Source organism: Micromys minutus (genome assembly GCF_963924665.1).
Source record: "Micromys minutus genome assembly, chromosome: X".
Taxonomy (NCBI): Eukaryota; Metazoa; Chordata; class Mammalia; order Rodentia; family Muridae; genus Micromys; species Micromys minutus.
In genome coordinates this window covers 101,949,104-101,964,095 of record NC_137970.1, presented here as the reverse complement: position 1 = coordinate 101,964,095, position 14,992 = coordinate 101,949,104, and the positions used below count along the sequence as shown (strand labels likewise).

The 14,992-nt window shown below is 37.3% G+C and overlaps 1 protein-coding gene across 1 annotated transcript in view; it reads left to right on the top strand.

Annotated features, from left to right (window-relative positions):
- The first annotated feature begins 272 nt into the window (after positions 1–272).
- ENOX2 (ecto-NOX disulfide-thiol exchanger 2) overlaps positions 273–14,992 on the top strand; it is a 282,303-nt gene continuing 267,583 nt past the window's right edge. The window contains exon 1 of the mRNA XM_080909606.1: positions 273–328. The gene's annotated coding sequence lies outside the window, so the exon portion shown is untranslated. The remainder of the gene's footprint in view (positions 329–14,992) is intronic.

Below are 14,992 nucleotides of genomic sequence, written 5' to 3'. Positions count from 1 at the left end.
AGCTTCAAAAGGAACAAAGGAGAAAGAAATGCTTCCTGATGATGCAGGACTTGGAGATTCAGAAGGGGGTAGAAAAGGGAGGAGTGTATGACAGAGGTGTCTGGTTATTATATAAGAGGTAGGGATGTATTGGGAGATAATACTAGGATAATATTTTGAGATCATAGTAACATGACAGGTTGAAGAATATACAACATTTGAATTTTGTTGTATTGAATAAAATTAAAGACAAAAAATTAAGACTGGGTGATTTTCCTTTTCATCCTAGGGGAACCTGATTTGAGATCAATTCTTGGAGAACACAAAGAAGTGTGGTGGTGTGTTCCAGGTGTGAGTTTAATTTAAATATAAGGAGAAACTTTTGTCTTATAGATGTTTTGTTTGTGGCAAATCTTTGCCACAACCTGTATTCTTCAGTTAGAAATCAAAGTGCCATAAACATATTTTCTAAAGAAGTGAGTTTACAGTTCTTTTGTAGCAGATACCTGAATTGTAATCATCTGATTAGATGACAATAGTGACTCCTACTTATTGAGCCCACATGATGTCCCAAGAATCATAAGCCCTTTGCTACATTGTCTGAGAATCTTATAAGTACTATCAATTCCATTATTTCTCTAGAAGAAGAAATGAAAATGGATATTTTAAGCAAATATCTGAGGTCAAATAGAGTAGAGATATGGGCAGTTGAGGTTTAGTGTACAGACTTGTGACCTGAAAGCCCCATGCTCTTTCCCCCATGGTTCCCTGTTTCTGATTTATATTTTTGTTCTTGATTTTTCTAACTGTGGCAAGGAAAAGTTTGCTTTAAGGTACAATTAATTGTTCATCCTGGAAGAAACCCAAATGAGTCATTTGGATTTTTATATCAGAGTGTGCCTGCTGTAAAGTAGTTGCCAATACCAAATTAGCTTAACTATTATACTCATAGTTGATATGTCTGCCAAAATTATATCCAATGTATGTTTTTCTAAATTAGATGATTCCGTTCAAATACTATGTCCTACCTTTAAACCATTTGGATCTAGACAAATCTTTGGGTTTTATTTCATTTCAGCTTTTTTAAAGGGACCCAGCTTACTAGATACCCTCTGGGATTTGAGTACACATGAAATGCAAGAAGATACAATAGAATATACGCCCTGAACCCTCGCTGGATTTAGGGGAGCTAGGTGACCCATAGAGTACGAAATTATAGGAAAATAGAAACAGGTACAAAGCATTGTGGTACAGTAGAGAAAAGTGGCTGATCAGAGGGGAGGGTCATGGAGATGTCTTTTGTGAGGAGATGTCATGACAAAGTCTTGAAAGGCAAAGAAAGGTAGAGAGCAGCCATTGGAGATAGAAGAATCACTTCAGGAAAGACGTGTGTCTATATCAGAGTAGAATGTGTTTTTTTTTTTTTTTTCAATATGAACAGTTGGTCACAGCTGGGTACGGATGGTCTAGGATAAGGAAGGTTCAAGCAAAGTATGCTCTAGCATTTTGGGGGTGATTTTTGAAGAATCAACTGTAATGCTACAGAATGTGAATATGTTCCCCCAGGCCCATTGGCTCTCAAAATAGGGGATATGGACCAGGGGTGGTTCTGTTGTGCTTCCGCTACCATTTAAAATTTGACTCATTGTATATTTGAATGTATCTGATAAAAAATTCCGGATTAGTTCATCAAACCTAAGGTAACATAGGACTTGATTTAATAAAAGTAGAAACTACATTAGTTTTAAGTTGATCTAAGGACAATAAGTAAGAGTATGAATATGTTACACATCACCAAGGTAACCTCAGGTAATTAGATGTAAGGAATCCAGAAGGCAATAGAAAACTTGACAGTTTTGTGAAAGGAGCATCACTAGCACACGTTCACTTGGGGGAGGCTTGATCAGTGTACAAGGAGGGTGTTTTCCTTCAGAGAGATAAATAGTGACACGGGAAAGGGGGAATCAGACTCGAGAGATACTTATTTGTTAGAATTAGTAGGAATTGGTACATGTAAATATTATTCTATTAGTGTTACTGTGTGGCTTGTTCTTTATCTTTCATGTTGGGTATAATATTGTAAGAGTGTGCTATTTCATGCATTAAGGTAACATTCGGGGGAATGGTTACTTTTCAGGAGAGTAGATTTGGATTATGCAAAAGCACACCTCTTCCCTCACTGTTTCTGAGACCCTTCAAAATTCAACTGAAATATGACCATCTCTGGAAAGCCTTTCCACTAAACAATCCACATATGCATGAACACACACACAAGGCAAGGTTAGTGTTCTCCCTCTGTAGGACACATACTGCCTCTATTCCAGAGCAGATCATACTATAGTGTGTCATTCTGTGGATGTTTCCTTCTCAGTAGGTTATAAGCTCCCAAGGGCAGGGACCACATCTTGTTATATCCACTTAGAAAGAGCACCTGGGACACTAGACATCTAAGAAGTAGTTATTGTATGACAAAATGTAACAAACGTCCCCATGGATACAACTGTGGATTTTGGTAATGCAGGAAATTAAAAAGTACGGGAAAATGTAAATTAACAGATATAGCAGTTTCCAGGATTTGTTCCTTAAACTGAACTTAACAGTTAGAACCCTCATACTCTCACTTCTAAAAGTTTTAGACATTTTTTGTTATCTTTTTCAGTCCATGCAACTCCCAGTGGAGTATAACATATTCCAACTTAAAGGTGTACTTACCTTACACATGGCATATAAGTCTGTACACACAGAAAAATTGCTATACTATTAAATATGTACAAAAAGGAGTTTGCCACAAATGATAAGATTACTTATGACTTGTACGTTGATGTCTTGTATATACTTATCATCCTAATTTTACAGAGAAACATTTGTTTACTATTTTTAAATAAATTTGTAATTCTGGATTTCTACTGCCTCTAGACCAGCTTTCTTTCATCTGTTTTATATATAAAAGATGCTTTATATGTAAATATAAAATCACAAATCTGATGCTATTCAGCCTCCATATAAAGAGTTGAAAAGCTGCCCACCATCCTTAGGATAATCTCCAAAGTTTTTTTAGGGTGATGAAAGCTTTGCAAATCACCTCCACTAGCATCAATTTTGCTTCCTTTTTTCATGGAAATGTAGGCTTCTGTCAGGCAGATGTGAAATGTTTGTAGTTGACCAAATGTTGATGTGGATTATATAGGCTAACTGTTCTTATAACAAAAACTACAGGTATTCTATCCTCAGAACAGCATATTAAATACATTCAATGGTTATTACTATTTTAAGCTGACTGGCAGAGACAGAATTTTGTGAGTTTGAGGACACCCTAATCTGTATAGGAAGTCCCAGGCCAGCTGGAGCTATACAACCAAACCCTCTCTCAGAAAAAAAATTTACTATTTTACAGATGGGGAAGATTAATTTAAATAAATGATAGAAGCAAAGTTATCATAATAACTCCCTGTGGTGGCTTAGTGTTTTGCATTTTTCTGAAATCACCTGTTGGTCTTTGTCATTCCCTCTGTCAAGTTATATGTGATCATAGCATAGCAAGAACAGTCCAAAACTGGTGTGGTTTTAGCACGTATTGCTTTGCATTGTGTTAAAATGTATAGAAACTTTTCCTTACTCACACAACACTTCAGGCAAGGGAAGTAGCCTAGCTCCAGTTTCTCTGCATTTCTCTCTGACTTGGAAGTCTGTGTCTTTGGGAACAGAAGTGCCAATAGAAAGCTAGAGAAAATCAGGATAAAATTGATAAAATCAGTATACAAGAAGGAGTGCATGTTATGGGGCCAATGTCATTGGTTGATTTTTTTTTAATGCCATGTAAATGCATTTTTAGTAATGTATCCCCAGGGAAGACGATGGTTGGATTCTGCAGTTAATCCCATTTACAGAATATAGCCCATACACTATATTCGTGTGTTAAGTGATCTTAGACATATGTATGGGATTACTATAATGACATCCAATTACATGAATGTCAGGTATCAGATTTTTCTCTACAAAAGTATATTGGTTGTCATATAGTCACTTAGTATCCTGCAGCATGATCTCTCCTTCATTTTTCTTACAAAATAATAACCGTTGTGCAAAAATGGATCTTTAGAGGACAGAAGGTATGAGCATAAATCATCTGGGAATGAAGTAATATTACTTTGCATCAACTATGATATCCCTTTTAAGCCCATTAGTTTTGCAATTAATATGCCTATATACTAATAAAAAAGAATCTGTAATTCTCCAGTTCAACATCAAAATTACAGTTAAGGTTTCAAATTATTCAGTAAATTATTGCAGGCTTATTATGTGGAATTACTGTTCTAGGCTCCCCACCAGATACTCATAAATACTCATTTTGCTGCCTTGGAGGTGTGTGTGTGTGTGTGTGTGTGTGTGTGTGTGTGTGTGTGTGTGTGTGTGTGTGAGAGAGAGAGAGAGAGAGAGAGAGAGAGAGAGAGAGAGAGAGAGAGAGAGAGAGAGAGAGATTGAGAGAGAACTGAAAGAAACAGGCAGACACAGACAGACAGACACAGAGACATTAGTGGATGAACTTCTTCAAGAGCTACTGAAAGAAAGACAACACTTAACAAGCAAGTCCATCCTCCAAGTATAAATTTACCTAGCTGAAAATTGGGCTGTGTGCCAAAAGAGGGTAACTGCCCCCCCTTTTCCCTCTGTGGGATAACTAAACAAAAGTAAGCTACCAGATAGCTGATGAGCAATGGCACACTTGGCTGTTTGTAAACAGTATTACCTAAGGAAGGGTGGGTTTCTGCAGCGCCAGCCCAGCAGCAGCTTGCCCGTGATGTGAGAATTATGATTGTGTCAGCTTTTCCAGGGTTTCTGTCTCTGCTGCAGAGATTTGGCAGACACCTCAGACAAATTTTATATCTCTTAAATCTTCCTCAAGCAAGGCTTGGCCCTTAGATTTATATGTACAAAAAAGTGAAGTGTTTACCAGTTTGACATTTTTGAAGATCAAAACAGACTCAGTTGTTTTTCTCTTTTAAATTCAACAAAACACTTCAGTTTTGTCTTACAAAACGGTAATTTCTTGTACCAATTTTTAAGAAACAACCCCAATGTTGACTCTAGAAGTCAACTGATCATATACCCGAAGATGTATAGTCTTGAGCTTAGTTTGTTTTTCTATTTCTTGTCTACAACATTTGACACTGAACTGGTCTTAATTTTTTTTCTTTACACTTTACTGCTAACAACATATGAACCATTATAAAATGGAGACTTAGTGAAGTGCACTGGTGATGTCTGCTGAACAAAGATCTTTTAAAACCCTGTTTACTTTCTCTTTGTGATTTGTTTACCGGTCTCTGAATTACAGCCATTAACAGGACTGGTCAAAAGGCAGCTGTAGGCAGAGCACAAATGACAGTTTGGCAGTAATTCAGAGAATGTTATATAAACAGTATAGCTTCTGCGGTGTACTGTGAAAAACAAAGATGGAGAACTCCCTGGGAAGGCCCCTTCTCATCTGCTCCAGCTGCTGTTTTTAGCAACAACAACTGCCAGGAAGAATTTCCTGGGTTAGAAACAATTCCACAGGAAGACCTCATGATATATCCTCCTACTGTTTCTTTCTTCTCCAATTGTGTCCTCAGACACACTTCACTAATATTATAGTGGCCACATAGTATTCTAACATTCTTTTTTTTTAATCCCCATTCATTTAGCATGTTTGTTATTGTTGTCTTTATTCAGCTCTGATATAGGTGGCCTTATTATTGAGACTTAATGAGTATAGCTCCTGATATTATTAGGAGACAAGATCTCTTAGAAAACTCTCTCACTCCATTATCTTCCACCTTTTATAATCTTTTCATTAAGTCTTCCAAATGATTCCAGAGTGTGAAGCATGTGAGTTGTTTATTTATTGGGAACGGGCTCTGTGACTTTCCATTTTGATTGGTTGCTGTTTTTTGGAATGGTATTGAAAAGAGGAGTTTCCTTAATATGTATGAAGACTATACTTATGTGTGGGTAGAAAGAGAAATATTTATACTGTAGTTAGGAGTTATATTGATTTAATAAGGAGGCAGTTATTTATTCTTCTATAAGATATATGACTTTCACAACCCTAGTTAGTTATTTAGATTTCCAGTATGTGACATGATTTCTCTCCCCCTTTTTCAATTGGAAAACTTTATTTTAATAAACAAATATAAATGTACAGCTTTTAAAGGCATTTTTGCATAATAGTATATGAATACATTTTTGTCAGTACTTGATTTTTTTAAAGGTTTGATAGTATGCATTAAATCTTACTAGTAACATTGAGCATAAAGTACATGTAAAACAAGATGTAACCTGGAAATAGTCAAAGTTTTCTTGGTGTGTAAATATTAAGCATAATGATTTTTTATCATTCTTTTTTTTGGACTTTGTTTTTCTTGAATATCATATAGTCTATGAGTTGTTTCTGGAGTGTTCAGGGCTTTCTGGGGTTAGTATCCCATTATCAGTGACTGCATATTATGTCTGTTCTTCTGTTTTTTTTTAATCCACTTATTTTTTTTCATAGACCGTCTTTTATTGGTAAAAGGGCACATAGAAACAATAAAAACCACAATGGGGTTTCCTAGAAAAAACAATAGTACACAAAACATCTAAAGGAAGCTCTAACGTTCACCTTTGGGGGTACTGCTGGGGAATGAGTGTGTCATAAAAGCAGAAAGGGAACTATTTGGTGATATCAGGAAGGGAACTGGCCATAAAGGGGGAAGAAGACAGCTAAGGAGCAAAGAACAAAGTGTAATATAATGTATGAAAATGACACAGTAATACTCACTTCTTTCTCTGCTAAGTAAAATTTTATTTTTTAAAAGATGCTGAATTTGAAATCAGGAACTTCTGATATTCAAAGTCATTCATTTGATGAACATTTAATCACTTACAAAGGTCTAGACCTCATGCTAAGCACTGGAAATATAACATGGAATTTAATAATCTTAATGAGCTTGCGTCTAGCATGGGAGCTAATACACACACACACACACACACACACACACACACACACACACACACACTACTCAAAAAAAAAAAGGTTTCCTAGGAACACAGTGAAAGGAATTACTGCTGGGTACAGGCAATCTGTAGATCAACACTTTGATTTTGCTGGATCTTAAGGAATGAATGGGAGTTGCCTATATTCTAAGTAGCAGAGGAAGTGGCCAGCGAAGGGCCATAGCAGGAAGACCAATGCATGAAAAGATATTTGGATAAACATGGAGAGTTGTAATACAAGTATGGTGCTGTATGTAATCTACTTGCAATGTGTCAAGAGGGATCCAGACTAGGAATTTGGAAAGGTATGCTGTGACAAGTTAATAAAATTGCTACTAAGTGTGGTCTCTCAGAGGTGCGTGGGGAGAGGCAGCTCAGAGTTTTAAGTAGAGGAGTAACATGACTGGATTAGAGGATAGGAAAAAGACAGAGACCAAGTCCACTTTGAAATTTAGCAACTTCAAAGAGGTGTTCTCACAATTACTTACCACTGTCCATTACCTTTCTTTCAGTATACAGAGAGTAATATTGTTGCCTGAGGCAAGTTGAAGGTACAAGGAGGGAAAAGGGATATGGGCTGAATATGTGTAAGGAAGAGGCTACCTTAAAAGTCTCCACAGTGCTGGAAACTTCTATGGGCTATGTCCAGATGTGGGGAATAGAAGGGACAGAAGTATATAGATATAAGCCTGCATGTTGAAGGTACATTTGCCTAAACAAATTGTACTATTTAGCTAATCAGTTTTAGTTACTTTTCTTTTCCTTACTCAGAAGCCATAAATAGCTTCCTGTTGTCCTTAGGAGGAAGGCCAGATTTTTCAGCCTGGCATTGTCTGCAATTTACCTCCAGCCTGTTTCCGATGTTTATACTTTTCTCTTAACAGAACTCTGCTCCAGCCAGTTACCCTTTCAGACCACTTTGGCATTCCTTCATCTATGTTGTTAGCCTGCACTGGGCAAGGACTAATATTTTAGAACAGAATCTACTATACTGTCCTGGATATAGCAGTAAATCCACGGTCTTTCTATTGGTTGATGGCTGTTATTCTCCTCTCCTTCCACCCTTCTTTTTAATATCTACCACTGTAGGCCTCACTGAAAAGAGTAGCTGTAACAGCAAGTGGCATATTTCCGTGATTTTGGCATTTGGGAAATTTAGGCATGATCATGACTATGACTTTCAGGCCATCCTGGGTTATATAGTGAGTTTGGTGGCCAGTTTGTGATACATAATGTGGTTCTATCTCAAAAAGAATAAGAAAGCAAATCGGCCAACCAGCCAATAAACACATAAAGAAAAATTTAAGATGACAACTGAGATACTAAAGGAAATGGATTACTGCTCAACAAACTGCCGTGTAACTTTGTAGTATGTGTGTGTGTGTATGGAAGTGTGTATTTGTGTGTGTGTCATACATAAGCTTTTACATGGGTGAGCATGTGGAGGCCAGAGGAGGGTGCCAGGTGCTCTGTTGCATCACTCTCTGAATTACTTTGAGGCAAGCTCTCTCCCTTAACTTGGAATTCACATTTTTCAGATAGTCCTGCAGGCAGAAAACCCCAACAAGCCTCCAGGTTTTGCTCAAAGCTATGGCCCCTGACAAAAACCATCTCTTTAGTCTTTTAAGCACTTTTAAATATGGAAAAAAATGGCCTTATAGAATTCATTCAGTATCACCAATTGTGTGTAGCCTGACGTTTGGCTACTGTGTGGGTTCTTTCTTCCAACCATCTCTACTTCTCTTCTACATTTTCTACCTTGGTACACTAAATGAAAGAGAAAGGATAGAGGGCGGAAGGGGGCAATGTTATTGTTAGACTACTTCCTACTGATTAGGGGCATGTTTGATTTTTCCATCAGGATATCTAATTTCTTCTTTTGTTTTTGCACATGACTACTTTACAAATCAGAACTAAGCAATAACCCCCTACTTCTCTGGACCATAGCATTTATGTGCCCTTTGAAAAGTCCCCAGAATTCGAGATGTCACCAAATTGTAGGAACTTTCTGCAGATGGCAAAATCACACTCCTGCTAGAACACAGTGCAGATCATCATTAGCTGCTGTGGGCAGTATGAAGCAGACCCATATTCCACATCTGGGATTAAAACAAAAACTCATTCTTCTGATAGTTCTGTGTTTTTCTAAGAGACAAAATTTCTCACTACAATTTTTCCCTAATTGCTTTATGCTTTTACAATGTCTGACTATTTTCTTCTGGAAATTTGAAGTTTAATAAAGCACACTTTTTATCCTTAAGCAAGTTGAAAAAAAATTATATTGTGAGTACTCTGACACTAATTAATCTTGTTATTGTACTTGATTTCTGAATTTATATTTTGTCTGTCTGTCAGTCTGTCTGTATCTGTCTCTGTTTCTGTGTCTGTGTCTCTGTCTCTCTCTGACTCTGTCTCTCTCTGTCTCTCTGTCTGTCTGTCTGTCTGTCTCTCTCTTTCTCTCTGTGTGTGTATGTGTGTGTACCATTGCATATATATATATATGTATATATACACATATATATACAGGTCAGAAGACAACTTGTAGAGACCAGACTCATATCAGATTTGGTGGCAAGTGCCTTTACCTGCTAAGCCATCTCTGCCAGTCTCCATATTTTTTTTTATTATCTGCATTGCCACCTATTCATCCTCTTATGCCTTTCAAACTACGTTTTGCCATCAGTATGTGTTTTCTAAATACTTCAGTGTTCATATCATTAGCCACATAAAGAAATGTTTTTGTGCTCTGAAATCAATCAAACCCTCCAATTATACCTGTATTTTGCTATATGCTGCCAAAACTCTAATATGCTTGGATGTTGTAGGTCTCCTTTTCAAAGGAACATGTATTTCTTTGACTAATTGTGAAATGTTCTCCTGTTTCATCTAGTGCAGTGCCAGGCATATAGTCCATAAATACCACTTGATGCTGTTGAGAAGAGACAGAGTTAGGTCAGGGGAAGAAATACTAAAAGTCAGTTTACACACCAGAATGGGGGAGGAAAGGAGTATTTTAGAAAGGCACAGCTGAATGGGAGGTAGTCAGTCAGGACTTGAAGTTCTGGGAAGAAGGATGCTAAAGTTCACTAAGTACTCCCAGCAGTACCTCTATTTTCTTAGCTCTCTCTTTAGAAGCAGTGGTTCTAGGAAACAGTTGTTGCTTAGTATAGCACATGGTAAGTCTCCTTGTTGTTAAGTACCACCAATTAATATTTTCCTCTTCTTTATAACTAATTCAACTTAATTTTGGAGGCTGTGGTTGGGCTTTCTGCACTAAAGCCTTAGAGCACCCGAGCTCTGTAACCTTAGTTTCCTTTTTACTTGTAACATTTCCTCTTTTGCCACATCACTTAATACATGAAAGCTCTAATCTGCTTTGATTGAGTAATTTTGTGCCAAGCATTGTGTTAGCTGCTATTACATCAATAACACTTTACAAAAATCTGACAACACACTCCTTTCTCCATTTGCCAGACACCACCACCCTCACAAACAAAACAAAACAAAAGTCAGAATTCAAGAAGCTCAAGTCTGTCTAACTGGAGAACCTAATAATCCCAACAACAATTAACACATAACAGCAACAGCAAAAGAAGGGACCAGAGAGATGCCTTAATGGGTAAAGGTACTTACTGCTAATCCTGATGAGCTGAGTTTAATTCCTTGGATCCACAAAGTAGAATGAGAGAACCATTCCCTTTGATCCTCACATGTGTTGTATGTAATATTTGTGTTCCTATGCAAGCACACAGGTGCATGTAGGCACACACAAAGACAATAAACAAAGGTTAAAAATGACTAGTAGAAATACAAGGAATTCTACCTTTACTTGGTGGCTTAGCATGTGATTTATTCATTAAGCATTTTCAGTTGTATGACTGAATTAGGAAGAATGCCCTAATCATTAAGATGTTGGTATAGTGAGGATTCTGGTTGCTTGAGTTCAAATCTCAATCTTTCCATGGTAGTTGATTGACTCAGTACACATTTAACATACGTTGACCAGTTTTCTTGCTTAGAAAGTATATATAATACCTAAACAACATTGTACTGTGGGAACTGACTAGTGCAACTATGTAAAATACTGTGCCATGTCTAGTATATAGTAGATGATCACTATATTTTGGGTTACTCCCCTTCTTTCATTTTTTTGTGGGGACCAGACTGTTCAACTATAACTTTCACTTGAAAATGACAAAGTTGTAAATGTAACTTTTTTGGCCAGTTGTAATTGTTGTCTCCAAGTTTGACTGCTGAATAAGCTCACTGTTTATAGTTCTTCCTGAACTCTGTCTAGCTGGTTCAACTCAACTCTTTTGGCTCAAACTTTTCTCAATGCTGACTGATACAAACTGGCTTCTCTTGCCTTCTTGCCGCATTTCTCTGTTTGGTCTCAAAGTAACTTTGGCAATTTGTTCTAATCTTCTGGCTTTAACTGCCTCTACTGAACTGTATTTTACAAACTGCACAGAATGAATTCCACTGCATTGTTTGAACTTAACTGAACACCACTCAGTAAACTGCCCTCCATTTCCTGTCCTCATGAGATGTCCCTGACTCGTTCTGTCAAATCTTTCTCTTGATTCCTCACTTTGTCTGCTCTTGTTTAACTGAATAGATATCATTTCAAACATGGCTGCTTTCTTTCACGAACTAACTTTACCTTTATTGTCTGAGATTAAAGGTATATACTATGAGTGTGTCTGTATTCCAGAAGATTATACTGTAATCCAGAGTGTGACTGAATTCCAGCCAGATCATATAGACCTGGAATATTTTTGGAGGTGATCCCTTGCCAGAGCAGCTACGTTGCTGGATTAAAATTTCTTACATAGAGCATCCCTAAAACATATTTTCTTTTTGAGAGCAATTATATTAATAAAAAAGGACTGTTGAGGTGGGTCTTTTGAGTTTGAAGAAAACCAGCTACCAACTCTCATGTAAAACCTATTTCAAAATAAGCTATATAAAAATACCATATATCAACTCACAAGGCAGTTGTGGTAAGGGTAGGCACTGAGGAAGTATTGACAAGTTGTATAGCTTGGTGCTCTTGTGTGAATCCCAACAATGAGAGTAGGGATGTCCCTGATTCTTTTGCCTGCTCTTGGGACTCCTTTTTTTCCTACTGGGTTGCCTCCTCCAGCTTTGTTATGAGGCTTCGTGCCTAGTCCTATGGAAACTTGATATGTCATGTTTGGTTGATATCCCTGGGTGGCTGACTCTTTTCTGAAGGGAAACTGAAGGAGGGATGGACAGGGAAGAGAAGAGTGGGAACTGGAAGGAGAGCAGGGAGGGGAAACTTCAGTTGGATGTAATGTATGAGAGAAGAATGAGAGCAAGAGAGAGGATTGTGCTGAGTGTCTGTGCTTCTTAGCTACCAGGGTCATTTATTTATTTATTTATTTATTTATTTATTTATTTATTTATTTATTTATTTATATATTTTTCTACACTAAATATTGACAATCCCAGCACAGGCCATTTTAAATCCAGCAAAGTGAGGCAAAGAGAATGGAAGTGACTTGAACAAGGTCAAACAGGTAAAAAAAAAAAAAAAAAAAAAACAATAATAGAGAATAGTCAGTTATCCTGACTTTTTTTTTTTTTTCTTTTGAGCGCTATCAAGCAAGTCTGCTTAAGTGTGCCCTTTACAGAAACTTGAATTATATGTTCTATGAGGGTTTTGTCAAAGTGTGATATATTGATATATTCTGAAACCATGAAGGTTAGTAGTGGTTCAAATTCGTTCATTACTTCTTACTTGTATTGTACTCTTAAGTTTTCATTTTAAGGTTGAGCCAATTCATGTTGTTTTTTTCTGTTGAAGTTTGTGGTTTGGTTCACATTCTTGATTCTTTGAAATCTTCCACTAGGACTTTTATTTTTGACAAATACACCTGGAATCCCAGATGGTTAATGACCCTAATTTATGAAGCAGCAAGGCTAAGGAGTGCCTGCTGTGGGGAAGCTCGAGGATCTCATTCATGCTTGGGTTTTAACATTTGAAGTCAGGGTAATGTAAGCATTTCATTAGTTACTGGTATTTCTTCTCCTCAGGATACTTTGATTTTCCATTTTTGCTCATGTGGGTTGAAGGGGCTGTACACCCCACCTCGCACAAACACACATTATTGACACTGTGAATAGTCTGTCAACTTCTACATAGAAGATACTTGGACTGAAGGAACAGTGCTAACAAAAGAAATCATTTTGCTAGTCTTTTTTTGTTTGTTTGTTTGTTTTGTTTTTTCCTTTGTGTGGCACTTCTGCAGAACTTGAGGGATTTGGAATTTCAAACTTGAATTCGTACAACTTCTTTATAATGCCCAAGGGTGGAACACCCTGATTCTTAAATGCAGCCATTATTCCATTCCTATAATGCCCAATTTAAAGCTTTAGCAACCTCCTTTTGTGGAATCCATAGTTGGGCTGGTACCTTTCTTTGCATCCAGTCATAGCAGAGGTTGTGATGGACGGTTGTAGCTAGGCCTCTGGGGATCTGTACTCCACATTCTAGGCTTTCTGTATGCCAGTGGAAGAAAGCAAACTCTGGTGTTAGGACCTGCAGTGTTGCAAGCCCTTGTTTATGCATATAAGCAACTGGAAGGCAAGGTTGCAGCTTCGGTTATAAAAAGTATCATTCACAATGCTTCCAACGAGAAGCGGGAAAGATTTACCATGACCCAGCAAGCGTGTGATTAGAAAGAAAAGTCACTTAATTTTCTCTTCTCCTTTCTCCCCCCTACTGGCCTGTTTCCTCTCTCATCTCTTCAGCATCTTCCTTTTTCCCTTTAAATGGCTTTTGGTTTTAGCTACTAGTCAGGTAACCCTTTGTGTTTTATATTATCTACTTTTCCCCATTGATTTAAAGTAGATTTCAGAAAAAATATTTTACTGGCATTTTTAGCAATGGCAATTGTATTCGAGAGAACAATTAGAAAGTTTTTTTTCTTATTGCAAAGATTGCCTAAACACTTGTTAAAAGTCACAGATGGCACTGGAGGGGGCCAAGATGAGCTGACATCTGATATTTCTGCTTTTTTTTTTTTTGTTTTGGCTGTTTCACATTTGCCTCATGTGGACACACACACACACACACTCACACACACACACACACACACTTGGGTAACTACCATACAGATGGAAATGAGGACATGTGAGATTTGGCTGAACCGGAGGTTCCCCAAACATTGCCTGGATCATTTAGTACCCCAGGTGTGGCCACCCCAGGACTTCATGTGCTAAAATTGCGTCCCAGTATAAGCCAGCTGGTCACTGTATATATAGTATCAAGGCAACTTGGAACCTTAGAAAGCATGACTTTTGATTTTTACTTCGTGGATTTAGACATAATCAACTTAAATCTTTTCCCCACATACTGGGCAAAGAAGATGAACCAGGTTAATAGAAAGATTTAGCAAGAGGAGATGTTTATTTTTCAATAGTTAGCATTCTAGATAGGACATAAACTCAGATCCTATGAGGGGAAATAAGTTTTCTGGAAAAGAAAGAGAATTAGGGCTCTCCAGTTTCTTTGACAAATTTCTGACACACTATGGATTACGTTTTAAAACATTCCTTTCGACAATATCCTTTTCTGGAGACTTCTAAGAACAAACAGTGATTTAAATTTAAAATTTGAAGAATTGAACAGTGCTTTAAAAATTATATTGGTCCTTTCTGTTTGTTTACCTTATGTGAGAGAGATACTTCATTGAGTATTTAAGCAGGAGTTGGTTCCTAGTGCACTAATAATGACCTTATACAGGTGGCTGCCCCATTCCACTTTACAGAAGAGCCTTAACCATTATCTCATGAGCTTCTTAGGATATGGTAAAGCAGTCAGGGTCCGTACGGTCATCTCCAACTTATAAATAAGGAAGCTTAGACTCAGAGCACTTTTGTTTCTTGTCTGTATCAGAAGCTATAGAAATGGGATCCCTACTCTCCCTGAAACCAACCCCTAGATGTTCCTTCAAGTATGTCATTTTCTCCA